The sequence below is a fragment of the Gorilla gorilla genome, chromosome 4, assembly GCF_029281585.2.
Source record: "Gorilla gorilla gorilla isolate KB3781 chromosome 4, NHGRI_mGorGor1-v2.1_pri, whole genome shotgun sequence".
Classification (NCBI taxonomy): Eukaryota; Metazoa; Chordata; class Mammalia; order Primates; family Hominidae; genus Gorilla; species Gorilla gorilla.
This window is the reverse complement of record NC_073228.2, coordinates 110,717,926-110,745,726: the sequence shown is the minus strand read 5'-3', so window position 1 is coordinate 110,745,726 and position 27,801 is coordinate 110,717,926. Positions and strand designations below refer to the sequence as shown.

General features: G+C 34.5%; 1 long non-coding RNA gene across 4 annotated transcripts in view; it reads left to right on the top strand.

Annotated features, from left to right (window-relative positions):
- LOC109026850 (uncharacterized) overlaps window positions 1-27,801 on the top strand; it is a 198,960-nt gene that overhangs the window by 60,963 nt on the left and 110,196 nt on the right. For 3 of the 4 annotated variants that reach the window (XR_010133670.1, XR_008679830.2, XR_010133671.1), the window contains 2 exons: window positions 9,135-9,179; window positions 11,539-11,876. This is a non-coding gene — a long non-coding RNA (uncharacterized lncRNA). The remainder of the gene's footprint in view (window positions 1-9,134; window positions 9,180-11,538; window positions 11,877-27,801) is intronic. The other variant, XR_010133672.1, reaches the window with a different exon arrangement.

Here is a 27,801-nt window from a genome sequence, read left to right as displayed (position 1 = left end):
CTAGAGGGAAGAAAAAAGATCACACAGGTGGACAAATGGAAGTTGCCCTCCACATCTGAAGTCAGAGGGAAGATTCCAATTAAAAGGCATGAACAGAAACCTCAGGTGAACTACAGGTACGAATGCAGATATCAGTACAGATATAGAAGTATAATGATTAAGGATAAACCGCCTGAAAATATATATCGCAAGTGCTAAATAAGATCATGTAAAACAGAAGAGACATTCTGTGAGAGAAATTCTAACTACAAACTACCCTTGCAAAACCTTCCAGTTGGAGTTTAGGGAAGAAGGAGATTAAAATGTTCCAAAGGTCTCATGTATCATGAGAAGGATAATAAAGAGGGGTATAAATCTATTTTAAAGGTTTTATTCTACAGGAGAAAGGAGTAAAGCAAAAGAAGATGGGAATTAGAATACCATGGTGAGAGAGGCAGTGAATTCTGGTGAGGGACTAGTTGGTAACCAGTTTACAAATAATAGAATCATTACGTGTGTATTTAAGAAAATAGTGAGAGGAATAACAATAGAAAGGAAAAATTACAAAATCTTCAATCTAATCAGGAGAAACCTAGAATGACAAACAATAGAATAATCATCCAAGAAATAGGCTAAGGAGAAAATAAAATCTAAAATAATTAATAGAATAAGTTTGAATAAAATGGAAAATTTGATAAATTATACTGTGAATAGTCTGAAACTATCCAAAAGAGAAAGAGACACAAATTGGAATAGAAAACAAACCTCAAATACATCCTGTTTTCAAGGAATATGCTTAAAATAATAATAATCTTAATAAAAATAAAATGAAAAACAAAGGGGTGGACAAAAAAGTTAACAGGCATTTGAAACCCAAAGAAAATAAAAATGGTACAGTTATTGTCCAACAAGTTGGAATGTACAATTAAAAGCATTGATGGGATTAAGAAAGGGCAATATATACATTAAAAGTACAAATGAAGAAGATATTATAGATGTAAATACATAGGAAACAAACAGTGTAGCAGCTAAAGATAAAACAGAAAATATTAGAATGTAAAGATTAGAAATATATAAAATTCAAAAAGTACAAATATAACAAGATTGTATTAGCTTCATCTCAGCATTACAGAGAAGAAATAAGTAAGATCTGAAAGTGGCTGCCTCTCCTAAGGTTTGGAATTTGTGAGATAAGAGCAATGAATGCCAAATATGTAGATATAAGCCTTTAAATATTCTTTTTTTTAAATTAAAATCATGTATGTAATAAATATTATATATAACCTAAATATTGATTTGAAATCATATCTGTGAAATGATAATATCTCAGAATAAAAGGAGAAAGGCGGGGCCCACTGATTATGATTATAATATGTCTTTTCTGAAGAGTATTAAAATCCATGCCATTGTGTTACTGTCAGAGTAAATTAAGTCCTTTAACATTTTCCTAATTCATGCTAATTGCAAATAAATAGACTTTACATATGAAAATAATTAAAATTATAGACATTTCATAAAGTTTGTGTTAAGTTTATTTCAAATGAGAGGTAAAGATTAAAATCACATTAAACTGGAAACAAACCATTAAGCAATAGTCTCTAAAAAGATTCTCATTTACAGAGAAAAAAAAATATATTTTTTCCTTGGTAAAAGAATGTAAATTTTTTAAATGAAAAAACTGTTATGTTTGGTTTAAAATTTCATTTCTGTGGGCAGGTTCTTAAAGTCTCTGTATATATTAATGAAATTCTAAACCTGTTTCTCTTCATTGCATGCTATTTTGTTAATGCTTCTCTTTAAGCAACTGACATTTCCCAGAAGTAAACCAAGTTGATACAAAATGGATGAATTAGAAGATCTTAGAACATTTTTTGGTTGGCTTGCCAGGCCCATTTTAATTATAAGCTTTAACTACATTCTTTTTATGAGATATGTGGATGAATTCATGGGAATCTAATTTGATCCCTATTTCCTTTTATGACTTGTTTTTTCAAAATTCTTCTGTTTTACATAATCATTTTGTAAAATGTGATTTTTATCAAATTCAAACTGATTTAATGTGGATTTTAATTGGAATTATGTTAAATTTGAGGAAATTACCATATTCATAACACTCATTATTCCCATCTAGCAATTTCTATATCTCTTTATATAGTCAAACCTGGTTTTATATTTCTTAGAAAAATTTGATATTTTTCTCTGTTATTCGCATATTTTTGTTCATTTTCTATTTTTTAGTTTTCTTCTTAATTATATTTTTTGAATTGTTACTCCTAGTTTATTAGATGTATTTTGGATTTGTAAATTAGTTTTTGTATTCATTACCTTAATAAGTTTGTTTTTAAAGTCTAATTGTATTTTAGTATTTTTTCTTTGGTTTTCTAGATAGACTGTCAATCTTAAACATAATGATAATTTTGACTTTACAATCTTTACATCTTTTGTTTCTTGTCTTATTGCATTGGCTAGAATGAGGTTAAAAAGTAACTAGCACAGTAGGCACACTTATTATGATACTTTAAAAAACATACTATTGAAAATGCCTCTAATACTTGTCCATAAGTGTATAGTGGTTTGTTCATTCTATAGCGTTTTTCAGGGAGTGCTCATCTATTGTTCTTTTAAGTCTTTCCCGGAATGATGGTTAAGTTTCATCAGATAACTTTTGGGCATCTTACGAGATGATCATATACTTTTTCATTTAGGGCTAATTAGTGTTATGATATATACAAAAATATTTTAGCATTTCTGGGAGAAACTATTTGTGGTGGATTAATTTTTAATAAGTAAATAAATTCAATTCCACTTGGGATTTTAAAATATGATTTATGTTCTGTAACATTTTCTTGGTGCTAACTTTGTCTATTTTTTATGTCATGAGGAATACATAAAATTTAATCCAACTATATCTTCGAAAAGAGATTGTAAGGGGTGAGAAATATCCAATGTTCAATGTTTGTGTGAATTTACCAGTAAGTTGTAGAGACAAGATATTATTTTAGAGATATTTATCTCTTAGTTTTTCTACTTCATTTATTGTCATTGGTCTGATTTGATTTGATTTTCTAATTCTTGAGATAATTATGGGAATTCTATTTTTTTCAGAAAATCCATTAGATTAGTATATAAAACATTAATATATAATCTCATGGACACCAAACATTTATAAATTTAAAAATCTCCCCCAATTATTCTCCCATTTATTTTAATCTCTTCTGTTAAAATATGTTAGAAACTATTGTATTTATGAATAGTATATTAATATATTACTTTCATTATATTGCTAATTGGTTGGGTAGGTGAATTAAATATGATTTTGTGGTTTCATTTTCTTATTCTTCATCTATATTTGTGTTATTAACCTCTAGACCTACTGCATTGTAGTATAAACATTGTGTTCACATGCTTTGTATTGTTTGGATTCACTGAGGTTTTTCTTTGTGACAAATAAATAATACATCTTAAAAATTGTTTCATGTAACTAAAAAGTTGTGTATTCTCTACAGGATTATATGTACACTTATTATCAACTAAATTTTATTGTCTATTATTATTTTTATTTGTGTTTTGTATGCTTTTTTGTATAGTTTGTCTTCTCTATTTGAGTGGTTCAAAAACCACTGCAAGTGCTTTTTCTCAAATTTTTATTGTCTGATCAATAGATTTGTTAAAGTAATATTATTCAAACCACCTTATTCCAAGAGAGCACAGTTTATTCTCACATGTCTACTGGGAATGTAGTAGAAAGCAAAACTCAGACAATAATTGTTGGAAAAGGTCAGAGAGCCATAATTTGTCATTTTTTAAATTTTATTTCATTTTTTAGAATACAGAAGGGTGTCTTGCTGTGTTACCCAGGCTGGTCTCAAACTCCTGGTATCAAGTGATCTTCCCACCTCAGTGTCCCACAGTGCTGGGATTATCGGCATGAGCTACCATGCCTGGCCAATAAATTGTAATTAATATCATCAACATGAAAACATGCATGAGATAAATTCATTGAGTAGGTTTAAATGTGCAGAAATATAATATTTTGAAAAGTATTATAAAAATAAAAGTGTATTTTAAATGGAGAATTGTAAAATTAGTAACATTTACTCTACTCTAAAAATGGTTAGTTTTTAAGTGAAAAGAATAAACATGGTATCTGTATTTTGGAATTCATTAATATCACAAGCTCAAATTAAATGTTCAGATTAAAATATAAAAGTCAAATAAATACTTGAGTCACTTTCTGGATATATTTCTGCAATTTGAATTTTCTGCTCTACAGTTATGTTTAATGTTTGCTAAGGATTCCTTTTTTTCTGATGAAAAATGAAGAATTATTACCAATTTTTAAAACATTCTGAGGATATTTGAGGAGAAAATGCATTTTAAAGACAGAAAATAATGTTGAAAATAGAGATATGTCTAATCCCTAGAATCTATTTTGGATTTGTCAAATTAATTTTCCTTTTCATTGCTTTAATAAACTTTTTTTAAAAAATCTAACTTCATTTAGTATATTTAATAATATGATAGCTTGAGTTCTACCCCTGAGATCTTTTTCTTGATTGTCTTTCTACATCTCACTGGAAATTTCCTCTTGGACTCAATGAGTGATGTTAAAAATTTGTGCTGAAGATTGATTTAGTTGTGCCACAGAGTAAAAGTCTGCTTATACGGTTACAATTTGATGCTGACCAAATGTTCTTTTGGAAAGTAATTCCCACATCTGCCAACTAAATTCTATCATACATCAAATTAGATGTTAGGACTGTTTCTTACCATCTGTATTCTGTAAACTCTTGAATGATAATTTTCCCTGATTATACAGAATATATATTTTAAATGGGAAATCTATTTGGCTTAATCTGTGATGGGTTTGTATATGTTATTATTCTAATTATGAAGAGTTTTAGAGTTAAAAAAAATCAAGCATGGTTCTCACTTTTTTCCCTAAGCACACAAAAAGTTACATTTTCCAACACCTTGCAGTTAGGCAGGATCATGTAAAATTAGTTCTGGCCAATCAAATGTGTGTTTAAGTGATGTATACCACTGCCAGGCTAATGAAATTAAAAGCCTTTTAGTGATCAGCTAGTATTTTTCTTTCCTCGCATGTGGGAATTATTGACACTATATTCTGAGATGTCAGAATTATAGGATTAAACATTGTGGATCCCTGAGTCACTACATGGAGGACAGGTGCCCTAAGAAGCAGTCTGGACCCATATGGACTTAACATGTATGAGGAATAAACTTTTGTTGTATCAAACCACTGAGATTTTGGGGTTATATATTACTGCATATATATTCCTTCTGACAACACATCAAGAAATCTGTAAATTTGGGGCTTTTATTGACCAGTAGGGAATTTCTGAATGTGTGGTTATACTTAGCAATTATTCAGATACTTAGATTGAGCCTACTCTTTAAAAAATTACTTCTCAATATGCATGATATGATAAATTTAATAATTTTATCTTCCCATACAGTGTTGTATTTTATTAAAATATGTTTTAGACCTTCTGTTTCTATTTACCCTACTGTTAGCAAATATGTAAGTGCACAGTGGCAATTATATTTGACCCAGAAATGTTGAACTCATCCATTTCATTTGTAATACTTGTCTTAGGACATGATTGATTATGTTAAATGTGCTCCGCCTGTTAAATTTTGTTGTTATATTTTGTACTTGTCACATAGAATGCTTAACATGAAATATATATGTCTCCCGATGAGCCTTAAATGTGCTCCTCAGCTTTTGAAGTAGACAATGGTGGTAGTAAATATTTATTAATTGTAAAGCATGACACCAAAATTTATGAAATGGATTACATGCATATGGAATTTCCATACTGAATGCCAATGTACACATTGATGTGTAATGGATAATAAAGCTGTTATCTCTGAAAAGGTGAGCTCTTTTGAGGAAAGAACCTATAAATATATTGAAAGGCATTACTCAGCCTTTTTCTCTCTCTTTGTTTTTGTTTAGTTTTTCTCAAAATTTAGGGGCATTGATAAGTGAAATCTTTCTTTTATTCTCTCTTCTCTTGCACCTATGAAATTTTTCACTCATACATTTTACAGGTATTTATTGAGCACTTACTCTGCTCTAGGTACTGAGGTGGAGCATTTAAAAACACATGATGATCCTGCCCTCACAGAACTTGTTATTCTACTAGGGGGTCGAGATTATTACATGTGTTGATTTCATAGAGCAAATATGAAGTTGGTGTTATATGAGGAGTAGTCAAAGAAATCTCTTAGAGGAAGTGATATTTTATTTGAGACTTCAGTGATAAGATCCAATACCTCTAAAGATCAGACATTTCTTTATTTTGGAGTCCATAGAGATCTAAATAAAACAGTATAATAATTATCAGCTGATACTTTCTGGTTCAGATCTTCTAGGCAGAAGGCATTACCTTATACTATATCTTTCCTTTTGAGATTAAGGGACTGATAATATGCTCCAATGACTATTTTTGGTAATGATTTCCCACTTTAGATTCAAGAATACTCAAATCTGTTGATCAGACTCATTTACTTTTTGTGTAATTCTCTTCATCTTCCAGTAAGTATATTAGGGTGTCAAGCTTGACATCTATATCTTATTCAGTTTTTTATTCTAATTTTATATGTCCTACTCATTATTTTTCTTAATCATCTGGAGTACTGCAATGCCTTTCAAACAATCAGTCACTCCCCCTGGCTCCATTCTAATTCATTTCTCACACTGCAGTCATACTAAATCTTTTTAAAATGTAAATCTTATTACTACCCCTAACCTCCATAGACACATATCTGAGGTTCTCTACTGGTTTCACTTTGCTCTTAGAATGACGCCATCAGATTCTAATAGGCCCTAGAACCCTTTCACATCCCTGCCCTCAATGGTCTCTCCCCTCAGTAGCAGAGGAATTGGTTAAGTTTCTTGCATGTGCCATGTTCTGTCCTGCCACAAGTCTTTGCATATGCTATTCCATCTGCAATATTCTTAACTCACCTCATATCCGAATGATTTCATTAGTTTTTTTGCAAATTCTAAATTATTTTAAACATAAAGAAATTATATATATATATATATATATAATAACACAAATGTCATTTACACATTGTTTATCAAATTAAACATTTTGGTAAATTGTTCCGGAATTTTTAAAAACATTGAGTGTATTACAGAAACAAACATTGAGAATTACTAAGTTATTATTTCATTATCTTCCCTCCTAACCAGAAATCAACCACTGTTTTGAATCTAACAGACTCCCATCAATTATTTTGTATGAAAAGTTCCCCTCTCTATGCAATTATAATCTCTATCTGAATTTGGATACAGGGTTATGGAGCAAAGAATAGCATATTACCTAAATCTATTTGGTTTCTGAATTTCAGATAGCAAGTAATGACAGTTTAGACAGAGAGAGATTTATAAAGAAATGTACCAGATCTCATCAATTCCTAAATTTGAATAGCAAAAATTTGGATAGTGAAAGATCACTGAATGCGTGTGTGTAAGTAAGTATATAATATTTCACAATATTTGCAATTTGTATGCATGGATTCATAAGGTTTACATAAAGTCAGCTACTTTAACATTATGTCTTTTGTAGACTTATGCATGTTGACTCAGTTTATTTTCTTTAATTTCCATGTATTATATGATTATGGCATAATTTAATTATCATTATCTTCTCTATATTATAAACAATGCTTCAGTGAACATTGTTCTATAATTTGCTTATGCTCAAGTTTTCCTAGGACACATACCTATGAGTACGAGAGCTGGGTTGAGGGCTTAAACATTGTCAATTTTAAAAGATATTGTCAAATTCCTCTCTAATATAGATTTACCAATTCAGCCTCCACCTACAGTGGGAGCTTCCATTTTTCTACTTGCTTCCCAAAACTTGGTCATGTCAATATATGCTATATGTTTTTATTTGCATTTCCTTGATCACAAATGAGGTTTGGTATTTTGCATATTTTATTTATTAATTTTGAAATTGTTTTGATAAAAAGAAAAAATATTTTTTTTTGTGAACTGCCTATTCAACTGTTCTACCCAATATTATATGGAGTTATTTAATCTTTATTTTACTAATTTATAGAAATATCTTACATCTAGATATTAAACTATTGATCACCACTCAGTATGTTACTTTAGATACCATCTGACTTCCTCTGTATGTTTCCTAGCACTGAGGACCTCTCTCTTTTACTTTCCACAGAAGAGATTTGCTTTCGTTTTTATCATTACTTTACTAAGTGCTATATCTTCCACTAGATTTCTACTCTAGATTAGGAATCATGTCTGTTTTTAACTGTCTTCATATCTCCTATATTTAAGGTCAATGCTTTGCACATAGGAACAACTAAACTAGTACTTTTCGAGTCAGTGACTACGTGAATGAATGAACGAATATGTTAGTTGTGTCATGTTTTGAATTAAGTTCTTAATCATACTTAGATCCTCAGAGTATAAGAAAGATTAAAGAAAGCTTCTCTTCAGACATAACAGTTCACTTGATACTGGAGACATTAATTAAGGCTAGCAGTCTTTACAAGACTGAAAATGATTACCATTTGAGACTTAAAAATTATGTTTTCACTAGCTCCTGTCTGCTGATCATAACAACCTTCTTCAAATAATACATGAAATAAAGAGTTGCTTAGAAAAGGAGAGAAGCAAATATTGCTGTTCATTTTAAGAGTCCTTTAATGGTAAAACACTGTGGAACATTTACGTGAATCTGAATGAATAACAAATGGAATTGTTCTGATCCAGGCTACTAAAAGGAAGGCTCAATGAATTATTTTAAAAAAGGTACAACTTTTTACAATGCAACAATTCTTAACTGGGTTGCAGTTTGCTGAACTATAAATAAAATAGTTTAAATTTAATTTTATATTGGTATAATAACTAAAATTTTAACACTTGCAGTTATGATTACAAAGGAAGAGGAGCATATTAACCGCTGTCGAGATGATTGTTTAATTTTTCATCTGTAGGTTTTCTAAGCAGGAGGAATCTTTGAGCTTAGAAATTGTCTTTTTTTTCCTAATTAAATGTTTTAATAGCACATAAGGCTTCATATTTATCATAGATTATATTGATAGCACAGCTATGTTTCCTGGGTCATTTTTTTTTTCTTTTTATCTAGCTCTTACATAATTCCTAGCAGTTTTGGAAAGGTCAAGGAAAATAGGTAAGGAAGAATTAACTCTCTCATTTTTCACATATACCCCCAGATTCATATGCTATAAGATACTTGTGAATGGTTGATGACACTTTAATGGGAGGTGTCAGGAGAAACTCATAATCACTGCTTCAGCCAAGATGAACTAATTTGTATGACTCAATGCACAATGAAAATGTGGGTCCCTTGTACAAAATTATTAAGATTTTCAAGAGGTTGACAACAGAGCATTAAATAAAGTTAGGGCCCTTTTGAGCCTCAGAGGTTTACTGTTCATGAAATTGGGGCTTTTGCATTTGTTTTTTGCAGTCCTGATACTGGCCAGTGTCTCTTTCTTTCATGAATGGTTGCTGATGAAGTGCAGATGAGGAATATATTAGTTTCAGGAAAGGGCTCCAGGTGAACCCTAAAACACGGACTCTAACTTCAACCATAGAGAACACACTCAATGATCCTTGAGAACATCACAGACATTTCTCAGTAGCAGCAATGGTGACTGGATGTCTTTGGCTTTCTTTCTGGAAAATGAACGATAATTACAAAATTAATTATAAATTTATTTCAATTATAAAATTATAATAATTATAAAATTTCCATTTCCTCTTTATAAAATTTTTAGTGTGAAATAGCTGAAAATAATGACATTGTCCAGATTAAAGAAGACATTAATTTGAAAAAGTATGATGCAGATACTCTTGCAGTTGGTCTGAATTTCTCTACACACTGGTGTTTCACTGCTTTGAAAACTTTCTTTTTAATCTGGACCACATCGTCATATCACCTACAACCAAACTGATATTTTTTTCTTAAAATTTTCACATATATATGAATTTTGTTTCCTGCTCCTTCCCTCAAAAATCATGGAAAAATATTTGAGAACTGGGCCTCCAACCTGCTAAGTACTTTGTAAAAAGTATTTTGTAGGGTGCTGAAGCTCAAGTAGAAGCTGCAAAACGGTTGTCCCTGTTGCAGGAGAGTGATTCACTTTGAAAAACAGATGCTAGAACTATGGTCTTTTAGGCCTGATTTGGACTACAGCTAGATATGAAAAGTTCAATCCAGGAGGTGGAGTAGGGAAGGAAGGTCTAAGAAAAGGGCAATACTTATCAGAAGGAGGGCTGCATCGTGAATCACAAGTGACCTGTTTGTTCATGATAGGGTTCCTTCTCTTAGCATGGTAGGGTTCCTCCTCTTATTGGGAGAGAGTTTAGCCAAACGAAAGGGAATTCACAAGAACAAGGCAAGGTTAGCCCATGTTGAGGGGCATGGCTATGGCAGGGCTTCCTTCTCAGCAGGGGAACTGGACTGGAAGCATAATCAGAAGGAGTGCTATTGAGAAGGCAATGTGATGTCAAAAGTAGGGGCAAATAAAGGCCGAAGCAGGGGGCAGAATGAAAGTTTAGGGTACTAGGAGTAGTGACCCTCAGACAAGGAATGTTCACCCAACATTTACAGAGCACTAGCAGGCACTGTGTTATCAGGTGGGAAATATGCCATAGATATAGGATACACATAGCCTTGCCTCTAGATATTCTGGATCTAATACGTAAAAGAGACAATTTCTTTATGCCAGAATAACAGCAGGCTTAGCAGTATACACAGAGTAAGTGTAGCAACATACAGGGGCACAACACAGCCTGGCACCTCAAGGGTGAAGTTTAAGACCTGCATCTTGAAGAATGAGCAGCAATGAAGCAGATGGAGATTGAATGGGAGGTCATTCTAGCTAGATGAGATAGTCTGAGCAATGCCAGAGGCATGAATCAGCGTGGCACGGCATGGAACTAAAGTTAACTCAATATTTGCTTTATGTTATCTTTCCAGGCAAAGAATGGTAGGAAATAAAAGTAGAGAGATTAACAGGCCAAGTCATGGAAGGACACAGATGTCATACTGCTAGGCTTTGACTCTTGACATTTGAAAGGTTTTTTTAAAGGAGGCTGGTAAGGCAAAGTTGCCCTGTAGATTTAACCACAGGTAAAATGAAGAGAGATCTGAGTGGGGTCATCTGGAGGCAGACAGACTAGCCAGGAGGCTATAGCAATAATCTGGTGAGAATAGATGATGGCCTGGACTAGGGGAGTAATGGTGGAATTGGAGAGGAAGGGGCTTATGTGGGAGGTATTTAGGAGGTAAACATATTAATTATTAACCAAGTTGGTTTGTGGTTTAATGATGAGCTTGAAGGCGAAGGAATAAATAACTTTATCTGAGTGGTACTGAGAAAGATAGCGCTAAATATACCACTCAGGAAGAGTGTGAATTAATTTTAATGGCATGCAGCAAGTTACTCAGGATAGGCTGTTCTGTTGCAGTAAAAGCAACTACAAGTTTCAGTGGTTTCACAGAAAGTTTATTTCTCATTCAGGGAGTGCACACCGCATGAGGATTATGAGCGATCTCTGCCCCACAAAAGCACTCAGGGACCCAGACTGCCACAGATGTCGCCATTTTTTACCTGCAGCAAGGAAGATGTCCCAGCACAGGGTGAGAAAAGCCTGGAGAGCTGTCCATGGTCATTTCCTACCTCAGTCAAGAAGTAATGCACATTTCTTCTACTCACATTTCTTTGGTCAGAACCAGCCACGTGTTTTCATCCAACTTATGATTTACACAGAAGCCTAAAACATGCAATCTTCAGTATGCCCAGAGGGAAAGGAGAACCAAATATTGATGACAACTAGTAAATTACATTGAAAGCATAAGGTAAGCCTAACCTTTTATGGTTTAAACTTGTGTAGCATAAGACGGGCTAAATTAGCCGTAGGAAGATCTGCAGAACACTCACTTTGTGATAACTTACTCTGTGCTAAGCTTGCATAAATTAGAACAATCAGTTATTTAATCCTCAAAACCATCCAATCATACAGAAACTGTTAGAGACTTTTAGAACTCTAAACTTGGGAGAAAACTTTCTTTTTTTCTTTTTTTTTTTTTTAATTAAACTTTAAGTTCTAGGGTACATGTGCACAACGTGCAGGTTTGTTACATATGTATACATGTGCCATGTTGGTGTGCTGCACCCATTAACTTGTCGTTTACATTAGGTGTATCTCCTAATGCCATCCCTCCCACCTCCCCACACCCCATGACAGGCCCCAGTGTGTGATATTCCCCTTCCTGTGTCCAAGTGTTCTCATTGTTCAATTCCCATCTATGAGTGAGAACATGCGGTGTTTGGTTTTTTGTCCTTGCAATAGTTTGCTGAGAATGATGGTTTCCAGCTTCATTCATGTCCCTACAAAGGACATGAACTCATCCTTTTTATGGCTGCATAGTATTCCTTGGTGTATATGTGCCACATTTTCTTAATCCAGTCTGTCGTTGTTGGATATTTGGGTTGGTTCCAAGTCTTTGCTATTGTGAGTAGTGCCTCAGTAAACATACATGTGCATGTGTCTTTATAGCAGCATGATTTATCATCCTTTGGGTATATACCCAGTAATGAGATGGTGGGGTCAAATGGTATTTCTAGTTCTAGATCCCTGAGGAATCGCCACACTAACTTCCACAATGGTTGAACTAGTTTACAGTCCCACCAACAGTGTAAAAGTGTTCCTATTTCTCCACTTCCTCTCCAGCACCTGTTGTTTCCTGACTTTTTAATGATTGCCATTCTAACTGGTGTGAGATGGTATCTCATTGTGGTTTTGATTTGCATTTCTCTGATGGCCAGTGATGATGAGCATTTTTTCATGTGTCTTTTGGCTGCATAAATGTCTTCATTTGAGAAGTGTCTGTTAATATCCTTTGCCCACTTTTCAATGGGGTTGTTTGTTTTTTTCTTGTAAATTTGTTTGAGTTCTTTGTAGATTCTGGATATTAGCCCTTTGTCAGATGAGTAGATTGCAAAATTTTCTCCCATTTTGTAGGTTGCCTGTTCACTCTGATGGTAGTTTCTTTTGCTGTGCAGAAGCTCTTTAGTTTAATTAGACCCCATTTGTCAATTCTGTCTTTTGTTGCCATTGCTTTTGGTGTTTTAGACATGAAGTCCTTGCCCATGCCTATGTCCTGAATGGTAATGCCTAGGTTTTCTTCTAGGGTTTTTATGGTTTTAGGTCTAACATTTAAGTCTTTAATCCATCTTGAATTAATTTTTGTATAAGATGTAAAGAAGAGATCCAGTTTCAGCTTTCTACATATGGCTAGCCAGTTTTCCCAGCACTGTTTATTAAATAGGAAATCCTTTCTCCATTTCTTGTTTTCATTAGGGTTGTCAAAGATCAGATGGTTGTAGATATGTGGTATTATTTCTGAGGGCTCTGTTTTGTTCCATTGTTCTATATCTCTGTTTTGGTACCAGTACCATGCTGTTTTGGTTACTGTAGCCTTGTAGTATAGTTTGAAGTCAGGTAACGTGATGCCTCCAGCTTTGTTCTTTTGGCTTAGAATTGTCTTGGCGATGGGGGCTCTTTTTGGTTCCATATGAACTTTAAAGTAGTTTTTTCCAATTCTGTGAAGAAAGTCATTGATAGCTTGATGGGGATGACATTGAATCTGTAAATTACCTCGGGCACAATGGCCATTTTCATGATATTGATTCTTCCTATCCATGAGCATGGAATGTTGGAAGAAAACTTTCAGATGATCATTCAAGAATAAACCCTTTATTTTTTTAGATGAAGAAAGTGACATCAAGAGAGTGAAATGATGAGTCTAAGATAACAGAGAAAATGAGTTACAGAGTTTAGAATCAAACTCACAATAAACTGAGTGTGTTTTTCCTCCATCACATTAATTCTCTGTTTCGTGATTTGGATCCCAAAGATTACACAAAGGCTCTGTGACATTTCCATATAGCTGGGCAAAATTACAGTAAAGAAGAGCATAAAGTCATATTTAAATTATCATATTTTGTTCAATATTTGTATTATCTCTTGTGGTTTGCTCAAGACAACTCAGCTGGTTATGAAGATTTTATGAATACCCCAATAATAATGCATTATTTGCATGCTTTATGGCTTGTGTTCTACCTGTACTAAAAACTTTATGGTTTGGTGGGGTTAGGAAAGGGGGCAGGTTTTCCCTTGTTAACCTTATAAATGCTTATTGACAAAGTCTTTGTCTTTATGATTTACAGTTTTATAATTTGGAGTCACATCAAATTCTGTCTAGCATATATGGTAAAAAGAATATACAGCAAACCTCTGGCCAGCTCTCTTGGTCTAGTGCATTATTCATTTAACCTAAGAATTGCCCCTGTGAGGCCCTTACTATTTTGCTTTAAAATTCACAGCAAAAATTGTAAAATAAAAATAAATTTTAATTATTGAAGGTCTAAAATGGTTAGCTGCATTATTAAACTTGCATTTTTGTTGACACATATAATAACTGATGAAAGTAGAGTTAATGACAAAGTTAGTTTACCTTCTGGTTGCAAAATTTAACAAGCATTATGTTAAAGTCTACAGCCAAGAATGAAATTTAATTTACCTATGATTTTTAAAATATATAAATAAAACCATAAAAGAGAGAGATGTTATGAAATTAGACAACAAAGGGCTTTTACAAATAACAAATAACATTTTTAGAAAAGTATGGTTGAAAATTAGATTATACTTCTCAAACATTGGTGCTTACCTCTAAGGAGTGTGCTGGAAATATTTAAAGCAAAAGGGTAAACTATCAAATAAGCACATTTAATCTTTCTGGAAAATCTATTACAAACAAATGTTTAAAAATTTAAAACATTTTTTATATTATGATAAGCTTGGATATATTATGGGGTAGAATGTAAAAGATGCAAAAGTTCCATTACTGTATATAATAAAGAAGGAATTACGGAAGCAGGCCACTTCAGTCTTCCCTGAGGATATACATTGGTTTCCTCTGCCAATAAAGTTATGATAGCAATAAACTCTGAGAAGCAGATGAAGAGAGTTTGCATATTAGAGAAACAAAAGTATATTATGCAGGGTTCTCCAGAGAAATAGAGCCAATAGGCGATATCTAATTTATTTACTTATTGAGATTGGCCTATGTGATTACGGAGGCTGAGAAGTCCCAAGACATACAGTTGGCAAGTCGGAGATCCAGGAGAACCAATGATATAGTTCCAGTCCAAGTCTGAGGGCCAGAGAAACAGGGGAGCTGGTGGTGTAAGTTCCAGTCTGAGATCAAGTCCAAAAACAGGAGAAGACTGATGTCCCAGCTCAGAGACTGGCAGAGAGAATGAATTCTCCCTTATTCATCCTTTTGTTCTAGTCAGGTCTTCAACTGATTGGAAGAGGCCCATCTACATTTAGAAGGGCAATCTGCTTAACTCAGTTTACCCATTCAATTGTTAATCTCATTCAGAAGCACCCTCACAGTTACACCCAGAAGAACGTTTGGCCAAATATCGGGACAACCCATGGTCCAGTGAAGTTGCCACATAAAATTAACCATCACAAAGTTGGTGATTTTATCTTGTCTTTAGACTTCAGAACAAATAACTCAAATGATATGTCAGCAGGTAAAGAGGAGAAAAGGTTAAGTATTATTATCCTTCTTTGAACATGAACTGGACAATAACATGGCTAAATGATGAGACGTTATGTGCAGCTACAAAGTTGGCAGAGCATCTAAGAACCTCCTATTTTTATATTAGAGGACAGAGGGTTGGCTGAGCCTTAGACCACAATGCTCTTAAGACGCCTGTCACAATGATGATTTTAGTCCTGTCTACTCCTACAGAATCTATGACCTCCATTCGTCTTGGCATAGATTTAAATTGTATACTGAAACTGTGAAATAGAGAGACAGATTTAATAATCATTCCACTTAGTAAGTACAGCTGGGGCAGGTAATTAAACAGGTTTTCTCTTGCCAGGAGGCCTAAAGCAATGTAGCTAAGAGTCTCGGTCACACCACCGGACTGAGATGGAAAGGTAATATCAAGCAAGCCTTCTCTATGTAGGCCCATGTCACGTCACCATTCTCAGCAAACAGAAGTTATTAAAGGGGCCTAGTCAAGCCAGTCAAGCCACCAGAGGCCTGCCACATCTCCAGTCTCAGAAATATTGGAATTATAGGCTGAAAAATGAAAAGGGACTAAAATAATTGAAAAAATATTATCATTATTTTTGAGGTGGTTGTCATCTAATAAAATATGCTCACTGTGAATCTTTGACATTGTAGTGATATGAATAATTATTCAAACATTGGGGAAATCATTTCTTAATTTTAAAATATTTCTGATTTTGCATTAAGGAAACACTGTATTTAATGGATGTGAGACATAGTAGCCTAATTGTGTGTAGGTAGAGTAGTCATAAAATACTCATAAAGAATATCAAAATTGACATTAGTAAAATAGTGCTTTGTTAGGAAAGGGTTTTCTTTTGCTTTGAGGATGGAAAGTCAAAGCTTAATTAAAAATACATTAAATATATCTTCAATTTTGTTAGCCATTTTCATCTATTTATTGTTCCAGTTATATATTTCTATATAAAAACTACTTCATAACTTTGTGTGTTAAAATAGCAAACATTTTATTATACCTCAGAATTTTGGTGTTTAGAAATTTGGGCAGTGCTCAGTTGGGTGATCATATGCTCTACAGTGCACTGACCTAGATCACTTGGTGGTAATCAACTGATAACCGGACTGGTCTAGAGAGTCCAAGACACTTGGTGCTTTGGTGGGACAAGTGGAAGTTTGAGCACAACTGGGCCTTTTTCCTTCTCCATAGAGTCTCAGGGCCTCTTTCTTTGATATCTCCAGCTGAGTCATCAGATGGCTCTTTCCTAGGCAGCCCCAGGTTTCAAAAAGAAAACACAGGAAGTGGTGGCTGCCAGTCACTTAATGCCTGGGCCCATAAACTAGCACAAAATCACTTCTGCCATATTCTCTTGATCAAGCATTCACAGAGGTTTCTCAGATTCAAGGGAAGGGGATATAGAACCTATTTCTTAATGGGAGAAATCCCAAAGTATTTGTGACAACTTCTAATCTTGCAAGTATATACAGTCTCCTACTTACAATGGTTCAACTTATGATTTTTAGACTTTATGATGTTGTGAAAGCAATATGCAGTCAGTGGAAACCATATTTGAATTTTCATTTTTTTTTCTCTGGCTAGTGATATGTGGTAGGACACTTTAAAATGATATAGTCAACATTTTCTTATAAAATAGGCTTTGTATTAAATGATTTTTGCCCAACTATAAGCTAATGTAAGTGTTCTGACCACATTTAAAGTAAGTTGGCTAAGCTATGATGTTTGGTAGGTTTAGATGTATCAAATGCATTTTTGACTTACAATGTTTTCAATTTACCACGTTTGTGAAAACGTAACCCCATTGTTAAGTTGAGGAGCATCTGTATTTTTCTATGAATATGATAGATATTAGATAGTAAAACTTGGCTTCTGCCCCAAGGGAAAAAACACACAATTTTATTCAGAAAATATTAAAAAGAAACCTTCTGTATACCATTAAAAAACTTTTCTGATTTGTTTGGTATATTTCACAACTTGTTGTTTAAAAGAAAGATACTTTAAATGAGAGTCTGAACTACAAAATTGTCTAAAGATTATCATACATACATCATACATTAATGAAACATTGTATGGATTCCTACTATGTGCTAGGCCATAAACACAGCGACTAACTTATGCTCTTGTGGGGAAAATGAACCTATAATTCAACAGATACAATTCTTATTGGTGTGCTATAACAGAGGTATGGGAAAAAGGTTGAGGAGAGAACTCACAGGTTACCATATAGGATAAGAGTATAGAGAAAACATTTTTTGACATTTATGAAGTATTCCATGTAGTTTCAAAACAGAGTTATTTATTCAATCCTCAGAACACACCTTCGAAGTTTGGTACTTATATAGCCTTCATAGAGTTGAAGAAATTGGGAGCTAATGTGTCTCATCCTAGTTCACTTTACTGCTATATGGTGGAGGCAAATTTGGGCCCAGTGGCTCCAGAGATATCCTTTTATATTAGGATGACAGCCACATAGATCTCCTTCTTTCTCACCTATACTAAAAGATAAAATTTGGTCATAGGTTGAGGGACATCTGATAGCTTGTACATTCTTGCTTGTAAGTTTTCAGTACAGAAGAACTTAGCCAAAATATCTAAGAACTGGTCCCTATAGACAGCCTAAAGGTTACCACCATGGCCATTCATTCATGCTTTTGTTCCTTTAGTATAATAGTAAGTTTTTAAGGCAGGCAGCTGTGCTACAGCTTGGGGCAGCAGTGGTGTGTGTGGAGCTGCTGGTACTAGCTGGGGAAGGCAGATTGCTAGATATTCTTGAACTTTTCAAGCTAGTTGTCAAATGGTTAGTAGCTTAAAATTGTAGTTGTATTTATATCACAAAAATCCACAACTGCTACAATTCAGGCTTTCTGTTGTTAATGGAAACTCTCTTGAGGAAGGAGAAGTTGTGCAGGGTGCTAGGTACAAGAATAAAGTTATTTCAGATAAAGGAACAGCAGGCATACTTTGGTTGACAGGAACCCAGGGGATGCTTAAGGAGAAGGATGAATAGACCAAGAGACTCCCGCACAGAATGTGAATAGAAAAGTAGAAGGAGGTGGAGCTGCAAAAACAATCTCTTCAGTCCCTTAAGTCTTGAGAGTAATTTTGTTTATATATGACATTTTAATAAATCTTTGCCAGTTTCAAAATACAAACTAATTTATGTATCCCCCTTAACAACAGGTATTGTTGTTAAGTTTTACAGTAAGTAAAATGAATTGAGATTCAAAGAATGTAAATGCCTTCTTGTCCAGGCTTTCCTGTGTTAGGGGTCTAAATCAGGATTAGAACAAGCCCCTTTCGCCTCTAATTCCAGCGCTCTCTATTATACGTCTATATTCCTAAATTCCAAGGTAGAGATTTTGGGCTTTGTTTTCATTTGGAGATGGGAAGTCATTGCCGAAAGAGCAGGAAGACAGAAGGATAGTCTGTAGGTTTAGGAAGGAAACTCCAGTGTGCCTGAAACTTTTTTGTACCTGTGTGCCTTCCTCCACCCTTCAATGATAACATTAATATTTTCAATATAAAATTAAAATCAATTTTAAATGTCATAAAGTTAGCAAACACGGGCCGGGCGTGGTGGCTCACGCCTGCAATCCCAGCCAACATGGTGAAACCCCGTCTCTACTAAAAATACAAAAAATTAGCCAGGCCTGGTGGTGGGCGCCTGTAGTCCCAGCTACTCGGGAGGCTGAGGAGGGAGAATGGTGTGAACCCAGGAGGCAGAGCTTACAGTAAGCCGAGATCGCCCCCACTGCACTCCAGCCTGGGCGACAGAGCGACTCCGTCTCAAAAACAAACAAACAAACAAAAACAAAACAAAAAACAAAAACAAAAAAACCTAGCAAACACATTTACATGTTTGCAAATACCGATGATGCACAAAGCCATGATATTTGGCTCTCACATGGATTCCCAGGGAGAATCTACTGATGATCCACCTCTGTGAGCTGACGTACGCACCCAATTCTGCAAGTGCTGATCTAGACGATACATCTTGTCCTAATTTCAACAGGGTGTCAAAACTAAAAATATTCTTCATATATCAAACACATAAGTTTCAACAAATGCATATGAATAGCGTGGTGACATTTCAATCATGGTCCACCCATCTGGGAAGGCATCAAGTCTAAAGAAAGTTACTTGGCCCACTCTCCTCCACGGCTCCACTTTCAGCAGAGAGGGAATGGCAGGAGGCTGTTTATGGTGAGGGGGCCTGGAGTGGGGGTGGGCTTGGGTGGAGCTTTTCAATAAGTTCCCATAATTAAATGTTTTTATTTGCTTGCTTTTTGGCGGGGGAAGGGATGAGAGGACTATCTTTGGTGACTTGAAGAAATAGTATCGTATTTTTGACATTAAAACATAAATATGATGTATTAATGTTTTCTTTCTTCTACTAAGTGTTTTAAAACATTTGGATAAATCCTTTTGATCAATAGAAACTCAAATTGATGGCTTATGATAAATATAAAATATTTGGGCAGCTGCGTGATGAGATAGCTACAATTTAAACTAGAGTGAGAACAATGCAAAAATAAACACAATTGGAACTGTTGACTGAATACTTAAAAACAGAAAGCACAACTCTGCTACACAGATTTAATAAGAAGCTAAGTTTGAGAGATATTCACAGTATATTAGGCACTTAAATTTGTATTTTATAAAATGTACATATTTTACTAGATTATATTTTTACATGACTGAAACCTTATACAATATATGAAATGTAAGTTATAGAGGAAAATGTCTTTCTCTTCCCCTGTTCCCCATCCACTCGTGTCTCACCTCAGCCACACACACATTATTATTATTATTAGTTTCTTTTCTTCTTTTCTTTCTTTTTGTTTTTTTGAGATGAGATCTTACTTTGTCACTCAGGATGGAGTGCAGTGGTGTAATCACGGCTCACTGTGGCCTCCACCTCCTGAGTTCAAGTGATCCACCTATCCTGGTCTCCTGAGTAGCTGGGAGTACAGGTATATTTCACCGCATCCACTAATTTTTGTGTTATTATTTTTTTGTGTGTAGAGACAGGGTCTCACTACATTGCACAGGCTAGATTCATATGCTTTTAATAATCACTGGTGATGATTTATACTACTTATATTAATATATTTCCTAACATTGAATCACACATTCTTGTAATAAAACAGTCATCATAGTAAGATTATCTTTTAGTTTAGTTTTGCTGTATTTAAAAAAATATTTATTTAGGAGTTTTCCATCAATTTTTAAAATGAGATTGTTCTATAGTTTGTTTTCTAAGTATAATCTTTACCAGGACTCAGTATCAATGCCATATTCATTTTATAAACTTGTTTTCTTTTTTATGCCTGAGGCAGTTTAATAGCATTTCAATGGTCTATTTGTTAAATATTTTTGGAATTTTCCTGTGAAGCTTTTTTATCCTAGTGCTGTTTGGAAGGAGTAATTTTTGCCTTGTCTGTTTTATAGGAATTAACCTTTTCTAATTGTCTCTTTTTCAGCACCAGTTGTGGCAAATTATTTTTCTTAGAAAAACGATTTGTTATTCAGATTTCAAGTTTATTTTCATAGTATTAATATAGCACTTATTAATAATTTTCTAGTTCTGTTACCTTTCCTACATTATCACTTCTTATTGCATACTGTCTTCAGATTTTGACTAGCTTAACAGCTGATTTACATGTTTTATTGCTTACTTTTTTATTAAAAGAAGCAATTTTTAATTATTTTTGCTATTTACATATTTTAATCTCATTGAATTCTACTTCTATTTTTATTAATTCTTTCTTATGTTTGCTTTCCATTTTTTTGGTACTACTAATTGTTTGAATCAGTTAATCCATTCTTTCTTTTTTTTATTTTATTATTATTATACTTTAAGTTTTAGGGTACATGTGCTTTCTTTTTGTTTTTTTTGTCTTGTTTTTTTGAGACAGAGTTTCGCTCTTGTTGACCAGGCTGGAGGGCAATGGTGTGATCTTGGCTCACTGCAACATCTGCCACCCGGGTTCAAGTGATTCTCCTGCCTCAGCCTCCTGAGTAGCTGGGATTACAGTCACCTGCCACCATGCCCAGCTAATTTTTTAGTAGAAACGGGGTTTCACCATGTTGGCCAGGCTGGTCTTGATCTCCTGACCTCGTGATCCGCCCGCCTTGGTCTCCCAAAGTGCTGGGATTACAGGTATGAGCCACAGTGCCCAGCCCTCCTTTTGTTCTTTTTGATGCATACAAGTATTTCAGGCTGTATATTTACTCTGAACACTACTTATCTTAAGCGTACATGTTCAAATACAGAGTATTTTTTAAAATCTTTGTTTCTTTAGAAGTTTTACAATGTTGATTAGTGTTTCACTCGACAATTTTTTCTATATTGAGATTTATAGATATATTGATTTATTTTGTTAATTTCCAATGGTTATTTCTTTGTTATCAGAATATATTGTCTCTACCACCCAACATTTTAGCCTAAATTCCCTCATCATTTTGTCGAGTGAATTTTGTAGCTTAAAGAGGAGCTCGTATGAACACTATATTTTGAATTTGTGCATGTTTAAAAATTTATGTGTTAAGTTTCCCTGACATTTGCACTTATCATAAAATTTGTAGATGGCTTTTCTTTTTAAAAATTCTATTATTTATTATATTTTTATTATCTTATAAGTATTGTTCTACCACATTCTGGCATTAAATGTTGCTGGGTAGATATCCAAGACAGCCTTGTTTTTCCCCCTTATAAATATCTTGTTATGTTGCCCTGACTGTTTTATAATTACTGACTTTCCAAACATATGTCTGGCTATTTAGTATGGCGTTCAGTTTATTTTGACATGTACTGTATTCTTTTAATACGTAAATACCATTACATGGCATTACCATTTACTACTTGATACTTGGGAAAATTACTTCTCTGCATTTCAGTCTTCTCATCTGTATAAAACAATTGGATTTGCCTTAGAGAGTTGTTATGAGATGGAGTGGGTATCTTTAAAATGCTTAGAACTGTGCTTGGTATATAGTAAATGGCACTGCTCATTTACTAAATTAATAAATGAACACAAATGAACTACCTCCTTTTAGAAAACGTGTTTTAGATTTATGGCTTTAAATGTTATTTCAGTTTACTTCTTAGAGAATTTCTTTTTTTTTCTTTTTCTTTTTTTTTTTTTTTTGAGACAAGGTCTCCCACTGTCACCCAGGCTGGAGTGCTGTGGCCTGATCATGGCTCACTGCAGTCTTGAGGTGCTCAGGTGATTCTCTAACCTCAGCCTCCCGCAGGTGCATGCCACCATGCCCAGCTAATTTTTTTGTAGAGACAGAGTCTTGCCATATTGCCTAGGCTGGTCTTGTACTCCTGAGCTCAAGTGATTTGCCTGCCATGGCCTCCCAAAATGCTGGAATTTCAGGAGAATTTCAATTATGGGCATGTTAGATACCCTGTTTGTATTCTAAATCTATCATTTTCTTGCCAATTCTTAAACAAAAAAGCATTATAGGGGTATATTTTCTATGTAAGTGCACAGTTTTGAGTTTCGGTAAATAACACAATTGTGTCATGACCATTACAGTAAAATTGTGGAACATTTCCATGACCTCCAAAAGCTGCCTCACATTGTTTTGCTGCCCATTCCTGCCCCATCGTTAGACTCAGGCAACCTCTACTCTATTTTGTTCTTACTATTGTTTTACCTTTTCTACAATTTCATATAAATGAAGTAATACAGTATAGAGGCTTCATATCTACCTTCCTCCACCTGAATTGTGTGTATAGTTTTTCACTTTTGTTGTTGAGTGGTACTTCACTCTATGGATAGATCACATTTTGTTTATTCTAATCCATTTAAACAGTTTATTTCCATTACTCTTTGCTTGCTTTACTCATTTTTATCTCATATACTTTTGATTGGGTTTTCTGAGGTGTCTCTTTCCCTTTCTGCTTTTTCAAATTTCATCTTTCTCTGTGTGATGTTTATTTTCTTCCTACTTATTCCCATCTTCCCCCAGCTCTTTCTGCATTTCCCCTCTTGTCTTCCAATTTCTTCCCTGAGTTTTTACAGTTGTCCTTTGTGAATATCCTTCAGAGACTTGATGGTTTAATTCAATTTTCTTAATTTTTTAGTGATATACTTGACTATGCTCTTTATCTATTCTGTGGGAACATTTCCTGAAAAGTGTAAATTCATTCATTCATTTAATCATTTATTCACTTAAGAAATAGATTTTGACTGTCTACACTGTAGCAGTCACTAAGGATACAGCAGTGAATAAAACAATAAAAAATTGTGAAAATACATAAAATGTTAGATTGTAAAGAGTGCTATATAAGGAAATTCAATTCAGATAAGAGAAAGAAGAAATGTTGGCATGTTGTTCAAAATTGTAACTAGTGTGACCTGTGATGATCACTCTCAGGAGGTGATATCTCAACTTGAAGAAGCTAAGAGAGTGAGCCATTATTACTATCTGTGAAAGAATATTCCACACAGAGGGAAGAGCAAGGAAAAAGACTGTGGGGGATGATTGTGCTTGGAATGTTCTTAGAAAGAAAGGACAGGGGACAGACAGTTTTGGGAGAAAGAAGTAATAGGATAATGAGATCACGTAGGGCCCGGTAGACCTTTACAAAGCTTAGATTTGCTTGGGTGAGATGGAGAGAGAGTCCTGTATGGAATACAAAATGAAAAATCTGAGTATTTTTCATCTTTTGGTAAATGTGGTAAACTTTACCCTATTTTTTATAGTGTTTATATATTGATGCTGCACCATATTCTTTTTTATTATGTATCACGGAAAAAGTTGGATTTTTTAAACTAGCTATTTGCAGATGATTTCTATGAAATGGGGGAGTAAGAATGTCTTAGATAGCATTCCAGACTTCACAGCATAAAAGCTCTCCTCCTGCTGCCACAGAGACAGACTACTTCCTACAAATGTGGCTCCTTTGTGCGTCTTTGTGTAGTTGCACAATATACCACATTTTCTATTTCTCTTGGTCAAGCCGGGTCCAGAGGTTGTATTCTCTCCTGTTCAAGGGATGTAGCATGTGCATTTTTGAGACAGCCCCTCACCTTTGTTGATGCTGTTGAGAACAGCTCCTTCTGGGCCTCCTTGGATTCTCTGCTTTGTTATTTTTATTTCTTCCCCCAATGGCTTCCGTCCAGCTCAGCTCCTTTGGACAGCCCTCACATGCATGATGAAGCCAGCTTATTACATCTGCCTCCCAGTTTCGCTAAAAATTGAGGCTACAGGTGTTCCTTTTTCTTGTTTTGGTGTGATTTTCAGGAAGAGAAGGAGAGATACTGATTTAGTGTGATAATTTTATACATTGACTTACGTAGGGGCCAAAGTGGAAAGCTCCCCTTGGCTCCCTGAAGGTTCACTGAAAAATTAACTCGCAAAAGGCAGAGTAATTGGAGAAAAGGCATACAAATGTATTTAATATGTATGTAAGGGAGCCCTCAGAATAAAGACTCAAAGACAGAAGGGAAATTGTCCATTTTTTTGGTTACGTTCAACCAAGTATAGGCATCTGTATAGAAGTGCTTAGATAAAAAGGGTATGGTCTAAGCTAATAGACTGAGTGGGGAAACCCCACACTCCCCAACACAGTGGGGGCATCCCAGCCAGGTTTTCCTGTCTAGATTTTTCTTGGCATCTCTGAGCATGTAGTCCTTCCTTCTGAGTATGTTGCAGGGCCCTCTTTAGAATGGGAGTCTTACGATCTTCAGTCAAACAAGGCAAGCCAGATAATTTATTTATGGGCAGTTTTGACACAGAAAGGGAGAGGGAAAGTTAGAGTAATATTTGTAGGTTTCTATGGCTCGCCTTGGAGAAGAAGATTGTAGTTTCTGTGCCTAGGCTTTGGGGAAGACTGGGACTGAGAGACAGGAGGGCAGAAGGTCAGAGAAGTACTTTTACTTGTGAGGTCTTCACTTTGGGATATTTTTTTTCTCAGCCCCAGCACTTGGTTAGGCCATGGTGCTCAGTTGTTTGGTCAAACACCAGTGTGCAGACATTGCTGTGAAAGTATTTTTAGATGTGGTTAACAGTTAAATAAGTAGACTTTGAATAAAGTAGATTAGCCTCCATAATGTGAGTGGGCCTTATCCAATCCGTTGAAGGCCTTAAGAGAAAAGACTGAGTCCTCTTGAAGAGGAAGTGATTCTGCCTCCTGATTGTCTTTGGACTCAGAATTTGCCACATCAACTCCCAGAATTTCCAGACTGCTGGACTGCCCTGCTGGTTTCAAACTTGCCGGCCCACAAAATCGTTTGAGACAGTTTTTAAAAATAGATCTCTCTCTATGTACAGACATCCTATTTGTTCTGTTTCTCTGGAAAACACTGACTCATGTAGGTAGCCATGTTTGTAATGAAAATTCAATAAGTAATTTGGTGCAAATATTGGGAAAACTTTGTAGAGAGACTTAGTTTAATAACCTTTGGTATTTATTCAGCATTTATATAAGTTTAAGGTTTTCAAAAATATATTTACGGTCACATATGTAATTCCAGAGAACTTCTTTGAGAACAGTAGTTTAACATGTAGGTAAATTATTACTTCTACTCTTACTGTATACAGTGCTTGGAAATTGTGATATTAAAAGCAGAGAGGTTAAGGTGTTATCATTTGGAAAGACTGTGTTTGTCAGACATCAATGATTCAGTCCATAGATTACAGCTTGAAGTTGGAATACATTTTATCTTTGATTGGAGATAGGAACATTCTAAATCTCTTTCCTACCCATAAGCATACCTATTATTTTGTAAGACATCCTTCAAGTACAACATACATTTATAACCAAAAGCGTATTGAAGGAAACTAAAAATGTTTCACCCCAAAATATACTTCTTTGACATATTTTGAGATGGCTGTTCAGAGGGCCTGCAGCCAGAAGTAGCCCCACAAAGCTGTCTTTTGGAGATGAGATTTGTAGAGGGAATAAAGTGAAGTAAACAACAGATGCAAACAGACTTTTCTCTGAAGCTTTTCCTTGTCCAGATCAAGAAAGATTAGCTGTGTGCCTGACACTTCGAAAGGTCTGACAAACAGGTCCTACAAGGGCTGATACCTGTGAGGCTTCATCTTCGTAACAGACCACCTTTTTCTCCAGCCTTTCCTCTTCTCTCCCCATCGTAATATGGTTGGCCACCCTCAGAGCTCCTGTTATTCCTGTAACCCCAAGATGGTATAAAATCATTAACCATCTTGACTTTCTTTGAGTTTTTCATATTTTGTATGACTCCTGTGCCCATATGCATGATAATAAATTCGTATGCTCTTTTTCCTATTAATCTGTCTATTATCAGTGAGTTTTATGGACTCAGCTTATAAAACCTTCACAATTTGGGAAAAATTTAAACTTCCCTAGTATCAAAGTTATATAATTAAAAATAGTAACATTCAATATGAGACCTATATGGTAATCTTATAAATGTCTAGATCAGTATTTCAAAATATTTTTTAGACATTTCTGTCAGGGTCAAGAGAGAAGATTGGATACCTTAAACTTAAGTCTAGACTCAGAAAAGTCTAACAGTCATAGGAAAAAATATCTAAACTTTAATGATTAAAAATATACTGAGAGTAAACATTTTTCTTGTGATTGTTTTAATGAGAGTAAACTTTTTTCTTGTTATTGTTTTATGTGATTTTACTTTCATGTTATGCTTAAAGGCTATAATAGCATATGAAATAAATACAACAACAATAGACAGCAGCTTTTGAACATATAGCTTAAATAACTATAACCCCACTGTCTTACTCTTTGAAGGAAAAAAATTTCTTACGTGTTTCCATAGAGCACATTGCTTTGAGAAGTCTCATTTTCATGAATCTGTGCTAAGTTTTTAAACTATTACTTATGCCCAAGTCATTTGTGTAAGTTCTAGATTGCTTCACGTCTTCATTATAATTATTCACAAAATTCTTGATAACCATAAAGAGTGCACATGATCCTCTAGCTGGTTAAGACATTTAAACACATATCTTGAAATGACCTGAGGTTTCTTAAAATGAACATTATATGAGTGTGAAAGATTATTTGTTGTAGGTTCTTACTCTACAGGAGTTGTGAAACCTGCAGAACCAAATGTGCTTACCACATAGGCAGCATGCTGTGGATTATGGTGGCAGTTCCCAACCTTTTTGGCACTAGGGACCAGTTTCATG